Raw genomic sequence first — 13,450 nt, forward strand, 5'->3', positions numbered from 1 at the left:
GCCATTCCAATGTCTCAATTTGATTCTCAGACATGAATTTCTTGACAATTTTGGACGTATGGCAAGGAGCTAAATCCTGTTGAAAAATCCCTGTTCCATCAGGGTATCGTTTCTTCAACTCTGGAACAACTTTTTTACCCAGAATAGTAATGTACTGCTCAGAACGCATCATACCGTCAATAGGCTGCAAAGGTCCAACCCCATTGTAACCGAAACAACCCCAAAACATCTTCTTTAAAAAACACGAAAAAAAAAAGTTTGTTTCAATTAATTTGCACAAGGGTGTATATATATATATATATATATAAAATATTAATAATGAAATCGAACGATTTTAGTTTACCAAACTACGGCCTGCGGATCAAAACTGGCTCGGCAGCATTCCAGGCTATATTTTAAATTTTTAAACGTAAGTTAAACTTATTAAATATAATCAGAAAAATTACTGGAAGTGATAAGTTAGCTAGGGAGAAATAAATCGGAAAACTTAAAATGCCTTACCGGGATCGTTCAAATAGATTAAGTAAACATTTTATTTCTTGGCAATGTTAGATCTTTTTGCTTCCCTTGTCAACAAAAATAGGCTAAATCACAAAACCTTCCATGCTTGCACGAGAAAGTAGTAACAAACAGTCTTATTTCTGCTTTGATTTTTGTTGTATCAATCCAACTTTAGAATTAAATTCGAATAAAATATGTAACACTGCAATGATGCTAAATTTGCCTTTTAGTTTATTTTATAAAATTTTGAGTAGAATAATCTTAAGAAACTTTTTGCTTTTCATTTTTGTGGTCAAAAACTGACCTCTGTAACTCCTTTCCAACTTTTTTCATCCTCCAAATTTAACATCAATTCTTAATTCAATAATACAATTACTCCTCTTGTATACTTACATAATATTTAAATGCTGTTTAGTAAGAAAATATAATGCATAAAAAATCGAATAAGGATTTAACCATGTAAATGTTTTCCAAATCCGATTCAATTATTGTTTGGAAATGCGGATTTACAGTACAATACATAATAGATATTGGATGTTTGAATGCATGATTTTCTCGTAAGTAATAATCTTCAGCCACTAAATATACACATTCATACCGGTTGTAAACCGTGTTGATTCATATAATTTAGGGACGGAAAAAAATAGCTCTTAATATCGTCTTACATAACCGCGAAAATAGCCACAAGAAAAAAGAACTAATGACTGTGTGTTAGAGCAGCACACGCCCTGACATATCCCCATTTAACCCTCTTTCTATCTGAGTACTAATCTTTGATCCAATTCTTACACAAAAATTAACTACTGATGTCAGTGTGTGCTGTCCTTCCCCATACCTTAACATTACATTCTGAAAGGGGGGGGGGGAATTTGACAAACGATGTTACCTTGACTTAGGAATGACGTCGTGGACTACACTGGACTACAAAATCGCAGTTTGATATGCATTTCGTTCCTTTTATTTTTTTTTTAAAACCAGTTATATAAATGACAGAAAATATATAATGGGGAAAAAATAGGATCCGCATACACATTTATTCATTTTCTGAAAGTTATTGACCGCTTAACTTTGCGCTCTTAATCCAGCTATGGGATTTTTATTTTCATGTAATAACGTGATGGACGCAGAGTTATAGTACTTAATTTTCAAGCTGCTCTATGTTGCTATTCAGCTACTAGATGTTTTTTACGGTTACTCAATTAGAATAAAAATTATTCTTTATTGCATAAAGAAAATACCCGGGGGGGGTGAGACAAAGAGATTCCCCCCTCCCATTCTGGTTTTTGGTTATTGTTTATGCTTCTCATTTTTTTCTTTTACGGAAACGAACATTACGAATTTCATTGTCATTTTATAAAAATAAACATAATTAATAATCTTCTCAAAATTTTCGCATATTTAAAAAAAAAAAAAAAAATTGCCATTATTTACACTATTATTTCTTTCCCCAAAAAAATTATTTTTGGACAGTATTTAATAAGAGAAACAGTATTTTCTTGATTATCTATTTTAAGAGCAAATAATGTTTTTCAAATCATCTAATTTATACGCTACTTTTAAAATCATCTAGTTTAGAGAAATATATATATTTTCCAGATCAGGTAATTATAAAACGAACAATATTTTCTAGAGCCTTAAATTTAAGAGCAAACAACAGGACTTAGCTACAGCTCATAGCTTAAGAGCAAAGAACGCCTCTTTAGATCATTTAATTTAAAAACAAACAAAATTTTCTGCACCATCTGATTTAAAAGCAAACAATATTTTCTTCTTTATTTAATTCAAGAAAAAACTATTCCTTTTAGGTTATTTGATATAATTTATGGTTTAATCTAATTCAATAGCACACAATGGTTCTTTGGTCTTAATTAAGAACAAACACTATTCTTTAGATCCTAAATTAAAAGCATTCAATACTTTTAGGATCAACTAACTTAATAGCAAACAATACTTTTAAGATGTACTAACTTAGTAGCAAACACCACTTTCTTGATTCTAGTATAGTATTAATAGTACAGATCTAAAGTATTATTAGTACGCATTAACAGTATTATTAGTAGTATTAACAGTACGTATCTAAATAAGGAAAACAGTATTTTCTTTATTTAAATAATCTAATTTGATGGATGGCCAAATAATTTTTTTTTTCAATCACGCAATTTGAGAGCAAACAATATTTTCTAGTTCATTTAATTTAAGATAAAACAATAGCTTTTAAATCATTTTATTTAAAAGAAAACAATACTTTCAAGGTCCTAATTTAAGAGAACAGAAAACTTTTCTACATAATTTGAAAACACAAAATGCATTTAAGACAATCAGATTTACAAAGCAAACAATATTTTTTAGATCAATTAAAGCGAAAACAATATATTCTATATTGTCTAATTTAAATGCAAACAATACTTTTCAGATCATCTAATTTTAGAAGAAAAAAAAATGCTTTTTTCAGGTAATCTAGTTTAACACTAAACATACCATAACAGGTCAGATGACCGTTTAGGAACTTTTGCATCGAAAATGAGCTTATCATCTTATCGTTTTTGCGCATTTGACTTCATGACTTTTCCTAACATTTATCCACCGTTAATATTCTATTATTATTTTTTTTGTATTTTTTTTGTTTTGAATAATACTTGTCGTATACCTATTTCTACCACAACCGGTCATTTGACCGGGAGAACAATTTAATTGCTTTATAAGGTGATCGGATCAGAAATGACGATGTAATGCGTGTTCAAAGTATTGCATTCGATTAGTTGCACATTTCTGCCAAAGACTGTTGCGTAGTTAGTTCAATCAGAATGACTGTGAATTCAAATTTCAAGAAAGCACCTAAAATTTTAGATTGGCAGTTTTGTGTCAGAAAAAGTGACAAAAACTAAATCTTTTGGTAGGTAGCTTATATTTTATTTTGATAGCTTTACTTCATTTCTAATTAACTGTTAGCTTTTACACAGAAAAATGTCGAAACAATCAAGACAGCACAAGTTCTTAAAAGAAATAATATTAATTATAAGAATTATAATTCTTATAATTCTGATATATTCTAATAATTATAAGAATTATAGAAATAATAATAATTAGAAGAAATATGTTTGCGGAAAATGAACAATGTAAACACCCTGTATGTGTAAAAAATGCGTTAATCAATGAATTAAAAATTCTTATTCTTTGTGTTTGTAATACATAAAAATTAACAATATACAATTTGTTTGATTATAATAAAGTTTTTTTTAGTTTATTTCCCTCCTAACATCCATATTTCATACATTCAATCAAGAAACATAAAGTCCATTCATTTGACCGACTTTGATAGAAATTGGTATCTATTAAGTACTGGCATGTTTAGTGTTAAGAACAAACAGTACTTCAAATTCCAGCAAACAGTGCTTTCTAGATAATCTAATATAAACGCAAACACTGTATTTTAGATAATTTTCCCTCTACGAAAAGACACATTTATCAATTTTTCTTTTACTCCAAGGAAACAAACGAAAACGAGCAAAAGCTATCTTTAAAGAATCACAGAACATTTTTCAAAATGGAGCAAACACTGGAGGGTGGAGCCGAAATAATGTCCAGTTAGTCACTTTATTTCACTAATATTCTCTTTCCCCCCAATCATTTCGTACGCCCCCTTCATAGTCATTTACACCCTCGGCCACGAAGATAGAGAAGTGCGAAGAGGAGGAGAGGAAAATCTTTCCAATGTTTCGCTTGCCACAAATTTTTAATCTATTAAATTTTGGGCGCGGCTGCTGCTGGTGGTGGTCAGAGTCGGCTTCTCTCTACCTGGTGGTTTTGCGGGGGTGTGTGTAGCGAGAGGTTTTTATGAGGTCTTTACGTGCCGGGCACAAAAGAGGCGGAAGGGACAAAATAATAACTCTTCAATTTGAGAGTAATAACACAAATGGTCTTGTAAAAGTGATCGCCCCTGTTTTGCGTGAGGATTCTTTTTTTGGGGTTATGTTGACTAAAGTATCCTGATTTTAGAGCGGTGTCTGACTCCGAACTGTGCAAAATAAATTACTTATCTATATCCAATATTTATATATTATTCTGTATCCAATATATAGTCGCCCCCACTTAATTGCATAGCGGATAATCGAATAACCCGCTTATACGAATGAAATGTAACGGAACGAAATCGTTTCATATGAATGTTAAATTTCCTTGTTTAGATATTTGTTGTTTCCAGTCCTCACTTAATTGCACAAAGAAGAGGTAGGGTAAACTAACCAGTGAAGGAACACTTAAGCTTCGCTTGCCTTTTGAAAAATCATAATAATTTCAAAATTTTAAATTTTAGTTAAATGACAGTGTCAACATATTTGTTACTAATTGCAAATTATGTAAGAAAAAAAATGTAGAGAACTTACATATTGTTTTAAAGTTTTGGAGGTTCAAATAACAAGTAGTAAGAAGACCAAGTGAAGGAACAGCTCTTACCAGTGAATGAACACAAAATTTCCCAGTAAAAGGACACTTAATTTTGGTTATTTTTTTGAATGCTCTTTATGAATTTATAAGCCATACAAATATCTAAAAATAAGCCTATTCTTGAAATTATAACATACAAATACTTGGAAACTGTTAACTTTTTTTTGTAATCATGTAATTAATCATGTAATTTTTTTTTTGTAATCATGAATTGAAAATTAAAGTGTCAACATGTTAATACATGCTGTTTATTCACTGGGAAATCTATGCCCGGTAAAGGAACATGTCTGTTCCCCCACTGATTAGAAGTTGTTTTTTGTATTTGTAACATACTTTTGATGCGGATTATCATTAAAGTACAAGGAAATTAAAGTTTATCTTTTATTTTCATTAACTTAGAAAAAAACCCAGTAAAGGAACACTTGTTCCTTCACTGGGTTATGCTATGATGCTTAAAATAAATAAAACGTAACTTCAATAACTATATTTTGAATTTTCTTTTTCACAGTGCGAAAAATAAAACTACTACATCCAATTAATTTCACTTTAAACAGATAAATACAAGCACTTACCTTTTAATTTTATCAAAGAATCAACGTGTTGCACAGATAATAACAAATTCAAAATTTTTTTCCAGAGAACGCTATGTGACCAGGTAATCCAATACATTGTTAGATGACTTCCTATTGTTTGGCAGTAAGCTATTGTTACCAATCAATCTAAAGAAAAACTTTCAAAATCTTATTTTTAATCAATATATATGAAATGTTCTTTCACTGGGTCGTGTTCCTTCACTGGTTGGTGTACCCTACTGAAATTAAGAAAACAGTTTATTTTTAAGAAATGTTTCACCACCTAGCAGGAAATTTTCAGTTAAGAAGATAAGAATATAATAGGTGGTCACTTCAATAGGGATTCTGTTGTCCAAATCCATTGTTCAATAGGGACTCTGTTCATTTGTTGCTCTGAACAGGTGTTAAGAGCATAGTTTAAGAATTAATCGAATCTTGCTGGCAGTTATTTATACATTGGAGTGAATGAAGGAGTTTTACCCCTCTTTATTTACTTCCCTCACATATCACTTAAAATGTAAAAAGGTATAGAGTGATTTGTTTCACGGTGAAGACTTATGCTCCCTTCCTGGTGTGCTATTTTAGCTTTGATAAAGAAAAGTTTCAAAAATCTGACACACTAGTGCTACAGTGTGTTTTTCTCTAAAGTAGAATAATCATTGCTTTCTCCAGTGAATAGAAGATGAGAGTGAAAAGGAATGATTAGGAATAATCGAAAAAGAAAGAAAAAACGAAGTTTTTTTAAGAAAAAAATTTCAAAAATCCCAAGCTGAAATAGCAAATTAATTTGGAATTTCTCAAGTTTCGAAAAGAAAAAAAATCTTAAAGTATTCGAAAGGAATACACAAGTCACAAAAGTCTTAGTAAAAAAAAAAGAAAGGGAAATAAATTTTGATAAATTTACAAATTAAACAGGTATAAAAACAGTCTTCAAATACAGATTTTTTGAAAAAAATAAATAAATAATAATATTATAGTACCTGTATTATTTTTTTTATTAGCATGGATTTATTTTTATGTAAGTTTAAATGATATTTATACTTTACAATACTAACACAGACAGTTTGAATTATAATTGAGTATTAGTCATGAAATTGAGTTTATTTATAAAACAAAACACTATACTGTGCATTAGATACCATTAAAAAGTAAACTTTCGTAAAAATTAAGCACTTAATATTGAATAATACCCTCCTTTTTTTAATCGAATAACCCGCTTAATTATATAGTGTTGACTGTAACCAATGGTATTCCTTTCAGCGGAGTTGAATGTATTATTCTGTATCCAATATATAAGTATCATGATTTTAATTAGTGTTATCTGAACTGTGAGAAATAACTTACTTTACTGTATCCAATTTTTTTTCGAAGTAAAGCTATTTATAGTTAAATAATAAACTATTAATTTAATTATATAAATGCCCGCAAAAAAATTTAGAGTTTTTTTTTTCCTCGGGGTGGGGGGTGGTTCTGTAAGCTAATAATGTCAAATTTAAGATTGTCCCTGATAAAATATTTGAGGAAAGTAGAAAATTACAGTTAAGAGTTTCTTAAACACAAAGCAATGTTTTGAGTTTAAACTATCTATAATGTCTTGCAGAAACGAAATGTCTTGGTTTTAAAACAATTCTAAAATAGAATCTTCATTAAAATCTTCTTTAAATAAAGTCGCTAAATAGGCGAGATTGATGTATTAGATGCTGCGATGTCGTTTGGTGTTGCTAGTCGTAAATTGTGAAAATTATTATTAAAATATTTTATTTTGTCGTGATTTAGGAGAATTTTATTTTATGTTTTATTTATTATTATATTTTATTATATTTTTGTAAATGATGCAACACATTAGACGCAAATTGATTAATTCGACAGTATTATTTTTAATCAAAAATTGAATTTTAAATTTATTTTATCGTTTCAATATCTCAGTATTCTAATATAAAAAATACAAATCTACTTACTTTCAGCTTATTTTCTGAAAAACAATTTTTACTTATTTCAATTGCACAGACGGGAACAAGTTTATGAATAGCATATAACTATATTTTATTTACATGAAATTTACAATTGAAAAATAATAATTTTTACCATTTTGTTAAAATACATTCTAAAAAGAGTTTTCCACCCCTTAAAATATGTAAAGTCTTAATATGCTATACATATGTACTATAATAAGATGCTACGTTCTAGAGCTCAACAATGAATTTAATCATGCATCGGAATTTAGGTCGTATGATTCCTGAGATAACGAATTTTAAATATACGATTTCTTTTCAAATTCGCTTTCGTATTCGACCGATGTCACTAAGTTTTGTATTCTGCCATGCAAAATTAGATACTTTAGAATGATGTAAAAATTGTGTACCTTACAATTCAAAATTTTTTTGACTTTAATTTATATTAAATAAAATAATAAAAAATATTTACTAAAATTTACTTTTTGCACGGAATTATCGTTGGAAAAACAAATATTATTGTGTGCAAAAATTTGATAGTACAAAAAATAAAATTTACATTAGGGGGTTCAAACTTTGGACCAAACTATTGGGACCATTAATACCAGACTGCGGCTACCCCCATATATTGGGATCGGAAAAAGGTATGTTTATTTAGAGAAAGTACTTGCATAAATTATATGCTTATTTAGTTTCTTGAAATGTGTTTCTAAGGTTAAACTCTGTTTGAAAATTATTACTTGTTTAAGCTTTTGTATATTATTAAAATGTTTTGTTTTTACTAATATTATCTTAGTTTTTTTAAAAATAGTTAATTTCTTAATTTTTTTCCAACGTGTTTTGAGTAAAATATATAAGTTGTATTTGATTTTATTTCGTTAAAGAGTAAAATGGAATAATTTTGTTTTGAGAAAACTGTCCATATCATCTCAATGCTTAACTGTAAACATGACTAATTAAATATCTAATTTTAGCATATTATTCGCGTATGTAGCATATTATTAGCATATTATTCGCGTATTTATAAGAAACTGGTGAACTTTTATAAGTCATAGCTTTAAAAATGCAAAGATGTAAGGAAAAAAATTATGATAATTTTTTTTTTTTTTTAAATCACACTAAATATTTAAACTTGGAGAGTGCTATGCTATGTATTAATTAATATTATTATTATTTTCTGATGGAAATTTTTTGTAAATCAAAATAAACACGTTGTTTTACTTCTCTAAAAATGACATAAAGAAATAATTTACTTCAAAATTAAAACCATTGATTTCGTATTATTTATTAAATGAGGGGAAACACCGTTTCAATTCTCTTACGCTCTCGCGTTAATTACGTAATGACGCATCACAAAACCTTTGCCCCGTGATAGAAATTAGATTTCTGATTATAGTTTCATCCTCTTCTCGATAGATGTCGCTACCGTAACTTTGCATTCTATGGTAACACAAGTTGTTTCTTCCTCACAGGTTTTTTTTCTAATGTATGATTTTTCTCTTCGCCTTTTTCAGAGAACTTTTTAAACTATACAGACCTAAATTTAAAGCAAGGTTAAAAACAGGTTTTAATGGACTGAGGTCAAAATTTACAGCAGTACTTATCATACTCATCAAAATTATTAAAAAAATTATTTTCATATTTCGTAGAAGAGCTTTTATTTAAAATTGTAGTTTTATTGATATAAAAAAGGAATTGTCTTCAATTTCCGTTTGAAAAATAATTTAAAAACCAAGCAAGCACTATTAAGCTAATTTATTTTTTGAAAGTTTATTTATTTATTTATTTTTATATATTTATTCATTTACTTATTTTTATTTATTTATTTATTTACTTATTTTTATTTATTTATTTATACTACATTTTAGGTTACAAAATCAGACACAAATGCGATTTTTCTTTGAATTAACACACTTTTTTTTTTTTTTATTGATTTGCTTTTCTGACCCTCAAAATAGGGGTATTTTGTTTGTTTTTAGATTGTGACAATCTGAAAAATATGGTTCCGAGTTTGTGACCTTTAATGCGTAAATTTTTCATTTCGCGTAATTGTGCGTAAATTTTTTTTATTATTTATTTTAAGCATGTTCAAAAAATTGTTTAAAAAAAAAAAGCATGTTTTTAATTAAGTAAATTTAAAAAACAAAATCCAAAATTTCATTCGATCCAATAATTTTTAAGAAATGAAAATTTTAAAATGCATATTGAAATTTAAAAATTTAAAATATTTTTCAGTGTGTAGAAAGTGAAATTAACATTAAGAGGCTCAAATCTTAGGTCGCTCTTTTCCTTAACTATTGAGTCCGTCTTTTCCTAATTGCGGCTAACCCATTTTTTGGTGGTCAGAAGTTCAGAAGGCTTGTTTACTGAAAAAAATACTTTTTCTGAGTAATTACGTTACTTAAAATATCATCTGCACAAAGCATGTTTAGGATAAGCAATTCATTAAGATTGTATCGTAGCATATGAAAATTCAATTATTAGATTAAAAATTAATAGTGTTCTATTTTATTTTGAGTGTTGTATATTGAAAATAACTAGGTAAATCAAAATTAAAATAGTGAAGTGTGATTTGACGCCATATTTATCTTTAAACCATGGTCTCCTTCAAGCTAAGTACGAAGCATTTCTTGAAAAAAGTTCCGAAAAATAATAAGCAAAAATTACATTCAAAACGTTCATATTTGTGTATCGATACAATCTCAAAGCATCGATAAATAGTGCAATCGATACTCATTACAACCGAAAGTCTGTTATTTTTACAAGAATAAGGTTCTATAGAACACCTGCTGCTACCACTTGATTGTTCTTACCACCATTCATTCAACAGACCTTAGGGCTTCTTACAACTTTTAATAAGAAAGGAGATATTAAATAACCCTTGCTACGAAATACAGAACAAAAAATTGATTTATTTTCGGAAGAAAAAAAATGGCGCTTTTTCACGATTTAGCTTTCAGGTTGTATCACGATTCGGGCAGAAAAAAATAAAACCAGAACGAATCCAACCACCCTAAGCATCTACACTTACTACTCATTATTAATTTCGTTCCTCCTAACTTCCTCTCATGGTACACAAACCCCCTTATATTCAATCTGCAGAAAAAAAGAATTTTTTTTTTCGTTCTTCGATATTTCTTAGAGTAAAATCGTGGTGATTACATCTTTTTTACTTTACTAATGCGCATAATATAAAAACTTAGGAGATATGGAATAAAAAATAAAAAAATTCGGGCAGAATTCAATTTGGGTCATACGTTTGCAAACAAGGGTTTCTATTGTCTTTAAAGCCAGGCGTATGTTTTTTCAACAAAAAGGCTTTATTTGAAGGATATTTTTTTATGCGTATGCGTGTATAGTTTTTTCACCTTAGAGGCTTCTTTCATGCTTTTCTTCCGAGAGAACTTCAAAATGTTCTGTTCTGTTCAATGTGAACTAAATGTATACTATAGACGACAAGTATTTTTTTCGCAACGGCTATTTTGTATCTGTCATTTAAAATAACGTATTACTTTCAATAACGTATTACTTTCAATGTTTGTTACAAAATACTACTTATTACTATAAATTAATTTTTATTTAAATATGCGCAAAAATGTGCTCATCAAAAAAAAAAATTTTTTTTTCAACTTTTTTTCATTTGTTCGGCCTCTTCCTCTCTCGATGATGATGATGATGACAACTGCGTCTATCTTTAAAGAATAGCTTCGTACTGGAAACACTTTTTTTTTAAAACCCCAAAAGTGAGGGAATATTGTCAGAAACACAATTAAATATTATGAAAAGTACAGTCTAATGTAAAGGACCAATGGAATAAAAATTTCTTACTATATATTAAAATTTAACGATCGCAGTTTTCCATTGTGGTCAATACATTTTTATTGGCTGGAAAATCACATGGTAGGATCCAGTTTTGCCAGGTAAATTTTTATATTGGTTTGGTTGTCATCAGCATAAAATTGTTATAAGTCATAAAGTTATTGTTTTCGTGTACATATTTTTGTTTTCCTAATTTAAAGATTAAAATTCAGAGCTATAAGCGTTAAGCAGAGAGCTCGCCGCACTTAACTATTCTCAATACTCAATAAAGATTAAAATTATCTGTACTGTTATCATTACGTTTTTGGTTTGTTTGATTTCTAAATTGATTGTTTTTATTATTATTATTAGAATAATGCAATTCTACGTTACATTTATAATAAAGTTATTTAAATCGGCGTCTGATCTTATTAACGGTTTTACAATTATTATTTTTTGGTGCAAATTACATCAATATACTACAGTCGAACTCGTTTATAACGAGCACAAAGGGACCGTAACATGTACTCGTTAAATCCGAGTGCTCGTAAGGCAGGCGTGCAACCAGAAGAGGGGTGGGGGGCTGGGAGGTCAAATTATTGAGTTTACATAAAATTTAATTAATACTTACTTACTTTAATTAATTTAATTAAATACTTTTCTTANGATTTCTAAATTGATTGTTTTTATTATTATTATTAGAATAATGCAATTCTACGTTACATTTATATTAAAGTTATTTAAATCGGCGTCTGATCTTATTAACGATTTTACAATTATTATTTTTTGATGCAAATTGCATCAATATGCTATTATGAATTACGGTTAAAGAGTTTCGTTAAATGATTAAGAAACTTAATTTTCTGCTTCATGCACAAAGTGATAAATGCAAAAATTGTATATAAAATACATCCGTCCGTTTGGTAAGCAAAAATTTCAAACTACAGTTGTTAACTCAACATATTTGTTATAACAATATACTTTTAATTTTAAATGTTATTTCAAAAAATGATTACTCAGAGAAATGATTTATGTTCGCTTTATAGATCTTAATAGTATCGTAAGAGAAATATTGGGACGTGGGAAGTGGAGATACAAGTGTTCTTTTTTTAGAACATATATTTTTAGTTGAATAATTTCAACCATTTTATACCAAGAAACAGCAATTATTGCGAATCAATCATCGGGGCTGGTAAGCATCAGCGAATATAAGAAGACAGTGAAATGATAACACATAACCAATCACAGAAGACTTGCGGTTAGTAACGCACAAAGCAGCCAATTAAAATTGAGAACGCATGTGTGTGAAAAGGTAATAGTTTTTAAAAATGCTGCTTGCTAAAATGTTACAACTAAACTTACCAGCTAAAGCTGAGTGGCAATTTTTATTTTATTTTGATGGGGCTCTATATTTTGATTATGTCTAATGATGGTGTCACAGTATTCCATTGTTGTCCGTGCATTTCTATTGGCCTAAAATTCACGAGGTGGGATCCAGTTTTGCCTCATTCATTTCAATATTGTTTTGGTTGTCATCAGCATAAAATTAACAAAAGTGCTAAAGGCATTGTTTTCCTTTAAATATTTTTGCATCCCTAATTTGAAGTTATTTTCGAGTGCTGCTATTATTAGCGAAAATATTAAATTATGGTTGTGAACTCATCAAATTTGTTTGAACAATGTAATGTATTAAGAATATAACTGTTATTTTAAAAAATGATTGCTCCGAAAAATCACTTCTGTTCACCAAGAGATCTAATTGTTTATAATACTAAAAGATAGTAATATTTGGACGTGAGAAGTAGAGGCACAAGCGTAAGCAAACAGAATTCCTTTTAGTATATATATGTTAAGTGAATAATTTCAACTTTCGTAGAAAAACTGTTTTTAGCCAAGAAAAGACAATTATTGCGAAGCAATCATAGGGGTTGGTGAGCGGCAGCGAACAGGGGGCCTAGCCCCCTAGTATATAAAAAAAAATATTGAGAAAATTGTATTATCAACTTCAGTATAAACTTCAAATCTTATTATCATTCTCTAATCATAGTCGTCAAAGGTGCTTAAATATCCTTAAACTGTAATTTCTTTAAACTGTAATATCTTTTAACTGTAATATCTTTAAACCTTAAATCGCTTAAATATCTTTAAATTGGTAGCACTTAAAATATTTACTGAAGGAATCAG

The 13,450-nt window shown here is 28.7% G+C and overlaps 1 long non-coding RNA gene across 2 annotated transcripts in view; it reads left to right on the forward strand.

The window, feature by feature from the left end:
- Nucleotides 1–13,450, forward strand: part of LOC107451852 (uncharacterized) — a 224,645-nt gene that overhangs the window by 59,694 nt on the left and 151,501 nt on the right. The window lies entirely within an intron of this gene.

The sequence above is a fragment of the Parasteatoda tepidariorum genome, chromosome 4 (genome assembly GCF_043381705.1).
Source record: "Parasteatoda tepidariorum isolate YZ-2023 chromosome 4, CAS_Ptep_4.0, whole genome shotgun sequence".
NCBI lineage: Eukaryota > Metazoa > Arthropoda > Arachnida > Araneae > Theridiidae > Parasteatoda > Parasteatoda tepidariorum.